We start from the raw sequence: 9,593 nt of genomic DNA, 5'->3' as shown, positions 1-9,593 counted from the left end.
TTGTAGACAGGGAATGGCTAAGGAAAGCAGAAGTAAACAAGAATATATTAGTCATTCTAAAGCTACTTTTCTTCTAAGTCGGGACAGGGAAACAGAAAAACAGTTAATTAGTTAACATCAGGTTCCTAGACTTGGGCGTAGTGGTTCATGTCTGTAATCCCAGCACTTTGGGAGGCTAAGATGGGTGGATTGCTTGAGCTCAGGAGTTCAAGACCAACAAACAAGAGGGAGATCCTATCTCTACTAAAAATAGAATAACTAGCTGGGCATCATGGTGGGTGCCTATGGTCCCAGCTACTTGGAAGACTGAGGCAAGAGGGCTGCTTGAACCCAAAAGTTTGAGGTTGATGATTATGATACCACGGCATTCTACCCAAGGCAATAGAGTGAGACTTTGTCTCAAAAAAACAAAAACAAAACATCAGCTCCCTTCAGTTCCTTCTTTTGTGTAAAGATTAAAGCAAAAATAAGTTTATTTTCAGGGCAATTAAAGATTTAAACTGGCTTGTTTGGGAAATTAGATGTGACATCTTTCTTCTCATTTCTTGAAATGTCAGGTAACAACTTAGTTTGAGTTTGGTGACAGGAAACTTTAGCATGGTTGACTCCATTCTGAATTTTAGTCTGGTTTTTTGGGGCCTAGTGTAGAGATTTAGTCTGATGAATGTTGTTTAACAGTATTGGCTGGGTGTGGTGGCTCACACCTGCAATATCAGCACTTTGAGAGGCTCAGGTGGAAGGATCGTTGGAGCTCAGGAGTTTGAGGCTATAATGGGATATGATCCTGCTACTGTACTCCAGCCTTGGGCACAATGCAAGATCCCATATCTAAAACAACAACAACACAGTGTTATCTTCAGGCTTTAAATACCTTTCTCTCAAAATCACTGGGTTCCAAGTTTGCCTCATTCAGGTCAGACAGCGTTCATAAAGTGAGCAAGTAAACTGTATGACCAAATTAAGATGATTGTTTCAGGAAAAAGCTGACTTCATTTTTTTTTTTTTAACTGCAAATAAATGTAATTAAGTGCAGGGCTGTGCAATCTCACTTCTGAACGTAAGTGACAGCGGGTGGAGAATGAGGGAGAATGAGAGAAGCCTGGCTGGCGCCTGGCTTGTGGTTTTTCTTAACTTTGCTTTCCCTCTCCTGAAATTTCCATGTAGCCCAATCTCTCTGCTTCATGGCCCAAAGGTGTTTTATTTCTGGAGCGAGCACACAGAAAGCTTTGCCTTTACTTCCTTTTATAAAGCGGGTGTAGGGCCTTTGCATGGGAAAGGGGATGTGGGAAAGGGAACCGCAGGCCATGACAGCGTTCTCTTCAGAAGAGCAGTGTTATGAATGCACACATGGGAGCTGAGGATGTGACCTTGATTCCGTTAAAGCTATCCATGCCTCTGAACCCCTGGACAGTCTTTATTTACCCCAGAGTTAGGGGTACCCAGTTGGAAGACCACTGCCTCAGACTCCCTTACTTCTGCTAGTTGAATCTGGGGCAGGCCCAGCAGGTCTGCTTGTAGTTCTTAGCTTAGGCCTTCAAGTTTGTTGAATATCTGCAAAGTACCGGGCAACTTACCCATCTGTCTTCCTGAAGACCATGTTACAGATAATCAACTGTGTTATCCACAGTCCTATTGCAGCAGACTCAGGAGCCAGACTGGGGTATTCTTAGTGCCTAGATTGTTGACTTTTGCGCCTCCCACCAAGGCTTTCTTAGTTACATAAGACATGGTCAGCTGAATGTGTGAATGAAGAGGAGGATTTCAAAGGAAACCTCAGCCTTTGTAGGGCATTTCCTACTTGTGGACGCTTATGGAGAGAAATTGAGCTTCCTCTAGAGCTATATTTGGGGTTCAGAGTCTTTGCTGAGCCAAATTGTTATCAGGCTCCGGGCCCCATTGTTTAGCAAGAATCCTGCTAAATCACTTAGTGAGAATCTCTCCTCTCAGTATCTGATCCCCCATAATCTGATCCAGTCCTCATACTGCACCATCCCCTAGGTTATAGCTGACCATCCTGACCTGCCTTTACCAGGAATCCTGTCAGGTCAGTTTAGCCACAACACCTCCTTACCCCTCATGCTTCCTCTTAGTCATATTTTTTCTACCCACTCTGCTCCTTGGCTATAAATTCCCAGTTTTTCTTGTTGTATTTGGAGTTGAGCCTGATCTCTCTCCCCCACTACAAAGCCTCCTTGTAGTAGCACCCCTTGAATAAACTCTTCCTTACTGTCCCTAGTAAGTGTCATGAATAATTTTTTTCTAGGGCTTTAGGTAACTTCATGAACATTTTGATTTACTTGGAGAGACCTGCATAACATTATACAATTTTGACGTGGTAATTCATAACTCATAGGTTTGGTAATTCATAGAATGATTTTCTAGTTTTTAAAAATTTGCTAGATAATGGACAAACAATCTAAGAATTCTGAAATAGCCCTTATTTTTAAAAAAAGATAAATTCTCTCCAAATTATTCCAAAGTATTTTGAAAACCATTTGCCTTTTAAAAGAATTGGCTAAGAATCCAGAAAACGTTCATTTTAGAGAATCCTATTACTTTTCTGTTCTGTTAGCTGGAATCGGTCATTTTACTTGGTTTTTTTTAGTTAGAAAGTCATTTTTACTTTAAAATTAAGACCCTCTCTTTTTGTGTTTTAAAAATTTTAACGATGCAGTTTGTTTTTTGGTAGCATCTTAGGCTAACTTGACAATTTCTAGTTTTATGTTAATTAAAAGTTATTAGTTTTACTAGCTCTATCCACTTGAATAAAACAAAGAAATAGTATCTATTTACATGCTAACCCCCTACTTTTTGGAGTCTTCCTAGGTTGCCCAGGTTGGAGTGTACTGGCTAGTCACAGGTATGATCATAGCACATTGTAACCTCCATTCCTGTGCTCAAGTGATCCTCCTGTCTCAGCCTCCTGAGTGGATGGATTACAGGTATGTGCCACTGTGCCTCATTTTATTAGTTACCACTTCTTAAAAATAGAAATATAACTCACATAGGATTAACCTTTTACAATGTACAGTTCAGTGGTCTTTACTGACTTTAAGATAGCATGGCCAAAAGACAACATTTCAACAAATTGGTTTTTATTTGCAACTCGTAAATCAGGTAGCATCTCATCTAAAAATAGAGAGGTATTAAGCTAGGCGAGTCAGAACAACCAGTTTTTATAAGGTAGCTCGAGCAGGAACAAGGAAACAGCATAATAATGAAATTTGGACTTGGCAGTTAGCATTAGATCACTTCAAGTTACTTCCTTGGTAAGAGTTAAAGCAGGAGATTTCCTTATCATGCGGGCTAAACCTGCCCCGTGTGGGGATCTGGCTATTCTCTCTCCCTGATTTCTCAGAGGTCAGATAAATAACCGAGTTTGGGTTTGGTGACATGGAACTTCAGCACGAGTGACTCCATTTTGGTCTGGGCTGTTGAGCCTCGCACAGAAGCTCAGTCCAAAACCGTGGTCTCCCATCGGTTTTGTTTAACAGCATCTAGGGCTACTTTCTTAAACCATGGACTTCTGCAGTCTAGTTCTTCTGGTTTATATACTGTAGAGGCAGAAGGAAAACGTCTTCTCTGCCCACTGAGGGTTTGCTGAAAATGAACTAACACGAGGAAGACTGATAAGAGAAAAGAGTGTACAAAGTTTACTTAACATGCATAAACACAGAAGCCAGCCACAAAGTATGAAACTCAAAGAGGGGCCAAATAGTTGAGACTTACTTACTCTCTTCATAGGCAGACATTATTTTGTAAGTGACTCTCTTTGGAAGCTGGATGGAGCTTCCAAAGAGTCACTTATGGAAAGGGGAGAGGCGGAAGTACATAGGAGCAAGGCTTTCCTATTAGGTGGATAAAATCCCCTGGAGAATCTCTGAGCCACTCTCAGAAGAAAAAATGCAAAGTCTGTCTGGGCCCACTGACAACATCTGGGCTTTTTTCTTCCCTGGTGGTTGAGGTTCCTCTTCCCTGGTTATGTGATGAGATTCCCAGGGAGGAGTCTGAAGACACTTGTGTTTCTTTTTCCCACTGAGAGTCCTCCTTGTGCTTTGAGAAAGAAGATCAGTGAGTCTTTGATTCTGAGTCCTTTCCATTCTTAAAGCACTCAGCATGCTGATGCCTCATATTTTTGGAAATCACTTTCTGGGCCCCCCAAATCTGAATGGCCCTCTCTATTCTGGAAGCACAGAGCCCCACACAGTGCCTGACACTTTCTTGTCTCTTAATAGATATTTGTCGAATGAATGAAAGAATTGAAATGGCTGCCATTGGTTACCAAGTTGCCTATGACACACTTAAAAACAGGAATCTTTGAATACTTTCAGCCTTCCCTTGAACTGGTTCCACTGGACTCTTCTTGCTGCTTTTTGCAAATCCTGTTGGCAGACAGAACAGAGACTAGTGTTAGTGCCCTCATTAAAGATACATTTGAATTGGAGTGTTGAAGATGTCATATGATTAAATCACAGATCACTCATGTTTCTTTAATCATGTTTCTATTACACATCTCTTTACTGGTTTTAAAAAATTCTTGGGCCGTGATAGACATTTCTGCTCATGGAGCTTCAGTGGGCAAAAACCGGGAAACTCTCATTCTGGGACCTGCCAGTCCCCCGTGAGAATGTGTGGGTTTGTATACACTTGTTTGCTCTTTCCTTCCCTGGGATCCCCCTGGAGTCAGAGCCCAGGGACAATGAGCTTTGGTGTTTGTTGAAAGATCAAGGTCATGGAGTTCCATTTATAGTGTGTATCACATGAAACTTCAGGGGAGTAAGGGCACAGCTGGCTTGAAAGAAGAAAATATTATGTATTTTGAAAGAGTTTTGATATATTGGATTTACTTTTGTTTTTCAGTGGCTTTTTTGTTAAGCCAAATTACTAAAATCAAGTGTCTGCATATTGAAAATCTATGCGGTTTAAACATTTTCCTGAAGTAAAAGTTTTATCAACAGTAGGACAGTTTGGTTTTTGTTTTTATGTCAAGTTCAACACTGTAAACAAATTCTGTTGATGTGAAAAGTGTAAACCAACTTTCTTCCCACAGATAAGTCCTTTCAGGACAGCCCAACTTGGTGTTGACTCTCAACTTGGTCTCTGTGAGGGCAATGTGTTCCGTGAGCGACTGTGGCCACCAGTGCTTCCAGGCAGTGGCAGTGGGGCCCATGTGTGTCTGGGCCACGCAGCTGGGGTCAGCCACATGCTGCAGGTCACAGGTCCACATCCTGATCCTCTATAGAGAGGGACTCTGTAGAATGTCATTGTGCTTAGAATTAATTCAGAGATTAATGATTCAAATTTACATTTGAGAACTTGCACTTTCACTAGTCATGCAAAGAATCCCTTATGAGACACGAGTTTTCGTGCTCTCTCTCTTACCTCTTGCCTGGATTGTTGTCACTGTGTCCTAACTGGTGTGTCTGCCTTGGTTCTCAGGGGACTTGAACACTAATTAAGATTGCCAGATAAATCGAATTCCAGATAAATGTGAATTCCACATAAACAATCATTTATTTTTAGTATAAGTTTGTCCCTAAATATTACATGGGATGATTATAACATATTATGGAATGACCTGTCATGAAATCTTTCAAAAACTTTTTTCGTGGTTAGTGCCGACCACTTCCACGTCTCATTACCCATGGATACTGTTCTACACTGAAAATGTCCATGGTGAGGGCTTACAGGCAACATATTGCACACCTAACTTCTCAGCTCCCCCTCCATCTTCTCAATTTCAGTGATGTTGCCACCACCCATCCAGTTTTTGAAATTGTCTTGGACATTCCCTTTGCCCCGCATCTATTAGGTAGTCTCTGGAGGTTTTCCTGGGCCCTCTTGTTTCTCTCTCTTTTTAGTCTCAGCAACCAGCAATACCTTTGCTAAGATTAGAGCACAATATTTCTCCTGCTCTCTCCTTTTATATGTCCTTTCTTTCAGTCAAGTAGCTTTCAAACTTTGGACATAAAGTATGTATACAGAATCAAGTTTCCTGCAGCTATGCTTGCCCTTACAACCTGTGACATTCTCTATTTCATTTAAAAACAACAACACAGCTAGTTGGTGGGTTGATGAGTGATGACCTGCAGTTTAAAAATACTGCATATCCCGTTTTACAAATAGCAACCAGAATTGTCTCTCTAAAACCTTGGACAGATCACATCATTCTCCTGCCTCAAACCCTTCAATAATTTTATACTTGTTACCTTTAGATAAAGTACAAGACCTTCTTGGGGCTTTAGAAGGCTCCCATTTGCTCTGTGCTCCCTTCCCTTAGCGGGTCCTCTTACATGGAGAGAGCTTCTTCTTCCTTTTCATCAGAGCTCATTCCCCTTGGTGAGTAAGTTCTTCAGGCCCAAGTGCCCTTTCTTCAAGGAGGCGTTGCTGACCTCTTAGCTTAGGGGAATCCTTTTACCGGATGTTCTTCATCGCTCAGCGTTTCCATAGCAGAAAGGAGCTTCAAAAATATTACAGTGGTCACAGAAGTGCTTAAAACCCTCAAAGGCTCTGCATTTCATTCAGACTAAAATCCAGTCCTGACCGTGGCCTCCCAGGTCCTATGTGACCCCCTCCTACCTCCTTGACCTTGCCTTCTGGGACTTCATCTTGTTTTTTTTTTTTTTACTCTACTCCAGCCACACCAGCCTCCTTTGTATTCCTCCAGCGTGGCCAGGCACCCTCCTACCTCCGGAGCCTCTGCCTGGAATCCTCTGCCTGTTCCCTCTGCCTGGAATCCTCCTTTCCCTTATTTACGAAGCTCTTTCTCATTTCTATCAGTTTTCTCACATGACATCTCATTACCAAGGCCTTCTCTGATTTCCCTGTCTATAAGGGTGTCCCCCACGCTGCCACTTCCTCTGTTCTTCTCTGATTTATATTAATGAATTTATTTTACTGACTTAATTTTGCTTGTTATCTGTTTCCTCCACTAGGCTGTAAATTTTGTGATGATAGAGAATTTTTTTCTGCTTTATTCTCTGCTAACTCTCTATCCTTGGTAGCCAGAATAGTGCTTGATTTGTAAAAGATACTCAGTCTATTTGTTGAATACGTTAATGAATAAATAGGTGAATTTCATATATCCACTTTCAAATCATTGTTTTCTGATCAAAGAAAATATGTGTTTGCCTATATGTTTACCTTAGTGCCCAGCACAGTCTCAAAAAAATAATTTTTGGAATCAAATTCATTGAAATTAGAAATGGTAAGAATGGAGAGAGAGGAGTGTGTAGAGCTTTCATTATACTTAGGTTTATATTCACAGTGTTTGTAACCCCCATGTTACTACTTTGTACACAATCCTCTTGAAAGAGAAGCCTCTTCTTAGGACAGTGTTTTCAATTGTTTATTTAGGCTTACAGTACTTGCAAACACTAAAAATGTAAAGGGGGTATTATGTGGGAGTGTTGTAGAATAAACAATTTGCTGGTTTCCGAGCAGTGGCACTTTCATGGTCCCCCGTTTGCTGTAATCATAATCAAATGGAATATAGATGTACAATTCCTTAAGGAAAACCTTTTGGAATCGCCGTGTTCAGAATTCAGATGTCTTCTCTTCAGCCTTTAGAAGGTAGTGTGTGAACACTTACCCACCACGTACGCAGCAGCCCCCAGGGAAGTGCCGCTTCTGCAGAGGAAGGTGTGCATCGCCACCCAGAGTGGTATGAGGGCAGCACTCAGGTTTTTCCACAAAAATGAGTTCTGGTGCCAAGCACAGAGAAAAACTCCCAGCTTTCAGAGCCCTTAAGGTGTTTTTCTGACTGGGGATAGTATTGCTGAGTGGCAAATCTTGTGCTGCACGACCCAGAGGACCGCTGGCTTTAGGAACGTTCCTGTTCCAGCTCTCAGTTCCAATCCCAGTGGTTAAAGCAAACCATGATGCGTGATTCTGAGGGAGTGACATCTCTGTGCCACAAAAACCATTGTTCCATAATAATCCAAGCAAATGGATGCAAGAAGGAAAATGTCCTTTTCTGTTTATTATCGCAGACTCAGGTCTAGAATTCACATAATTAGCTATTCAGGAACCAAGGCTTTGATGTGATTGCTTGCAAGTTTGGATTCCTTAAGGTAGAGGCTCTCAAAGTCTAGCATTCAGATTTCAAAGCTGGGGTTGACAAACTCTTCCTGTAGGCGGCCAGATAGAAAATGTTTTGGTCTTTGTGAACTACATATCAGTGTATGTGTGTGTGTATTTTCCATATATCTTCTACCAGGCCACCTCCACCCTCTGTCCAGAGATTGTTTGATGTTGAATTGTCAGCGGGTGAAGACAAAAATGTCAAAGGAAAATCCTGATGGGATTTGGATTTTATAAAGAAAGTGTTTTGTAGGCATTAGCCTTGATCACATGAGTACTCTTCTCATTCTAGTAGGTGATAATAAAATCATTTCTTGCTGGTGAGAAAACAGCTTCTTAATGCTTAACGAAAGCATTCCCTGGAAGGAGATGGCTCCTGATGATGACAGCACTGCCACTGATGGGCTGGGTAACATCAGAACCTCCTTCGTGAGTTCTAGATTGTTGTTGTTAGGTGTCCTCTGTTGGATCCATGGACTGTAGCTAAATAAAATTCTGATTTTTCAATTATTAAAAGTTAGTTGCCAACCTGGGATGTTTGTGTTAAAATGCACTTTTTAAAATAGGAAATATTTATGTTAAAACAAATAAAAACTTACTTAGAACAAAAGCTAACACTGTGTCATCCACTGTGCTAAGAACTTTACATCCATTCTTTCATTTTTTTTTTCTTCCAGTTTTTGGCCAGGGCTGGATTTGAACCTGCCACCTCGGGTATAAGGGGCCAGCACCCTACTCCTTTGGGCCACAGACGCCGCCCCATTCTTCCATTTTTTTTGAGTCATAGTCTCACTCTGTCACCCTATGTAGGTGCTGTGGTTGTCACAGCTCACAGCAACCTCAAACTCCTGGATTCAGGCAATTCTCCTGCCTCGGCCTTCCAGGTAGCTAGGAATATAGACACCCACCACAACGTTGACATGGCTAGTTTTTTTCTATTTTTAGTAGAGATGTGGTCTCACTCTTGCTTAGGCTGGTCTAGAACTCCTGAGCTCAAGCAATCCCCCCACCTTGGCCTCCCCCAGAGTGTTGGGATTACAGGCATGAGCCACCGTGCCTGGCCCATTCTTCCATTTACCCCTCATCATGACTCTGTGAAATAGGTATTGTTAGGAAACCAAGACTTAGATTAAGTAACTTGCGTAAGGTCTCCCAATTAGTGTTAGAGCTAAGTCTCTAATCCAAGTCTTATCGAGTCAGCTCCTATACTTCTGAATATTATAGAATGTAGCCTCATAAAAATACATATATGTGTGTGTATATATATATATATGTATATTTGCATGAGAAGATGAAGAGCTCATATTAGTCATGTCCTGATTTTTTTTTTTGTGTGTGTGTGTAGATGATCCTACTATAAGAAACACTTAAAAATTGTTTTGCATTTAACGTAATTGATGTCATCTTTTTTGTCTGGAGAATGATGGCCTGGATCTTTTCTTTTTAGGATGTTGGCTCTTTGCTTTTTAGCATAATCTCTTACCAGGTTGTTGTTGATTTTTTTTTTTTTT

This window comes from Otolemur garnettii, unplaced genomic scaffold (genome assembly GCF_000181295.1).
Source record: "Otolemur garnettii isolate 467f Iridium unplaced genomic scaffold, OtoGar3 scaffold00016, whole genome shotgun sequence".
Taxonomy (NCBI): domain Eukaryota; kingdom Metazoa; phylum Chordata; class Mammalia; order Primates; family Galagidae; genus Otolemur; species Otolemur garnettii.
The sequence above is the reverse complement of the archived record's forward strand: the minus strand, read 5'-3'. Positions refer to the sequence as shown.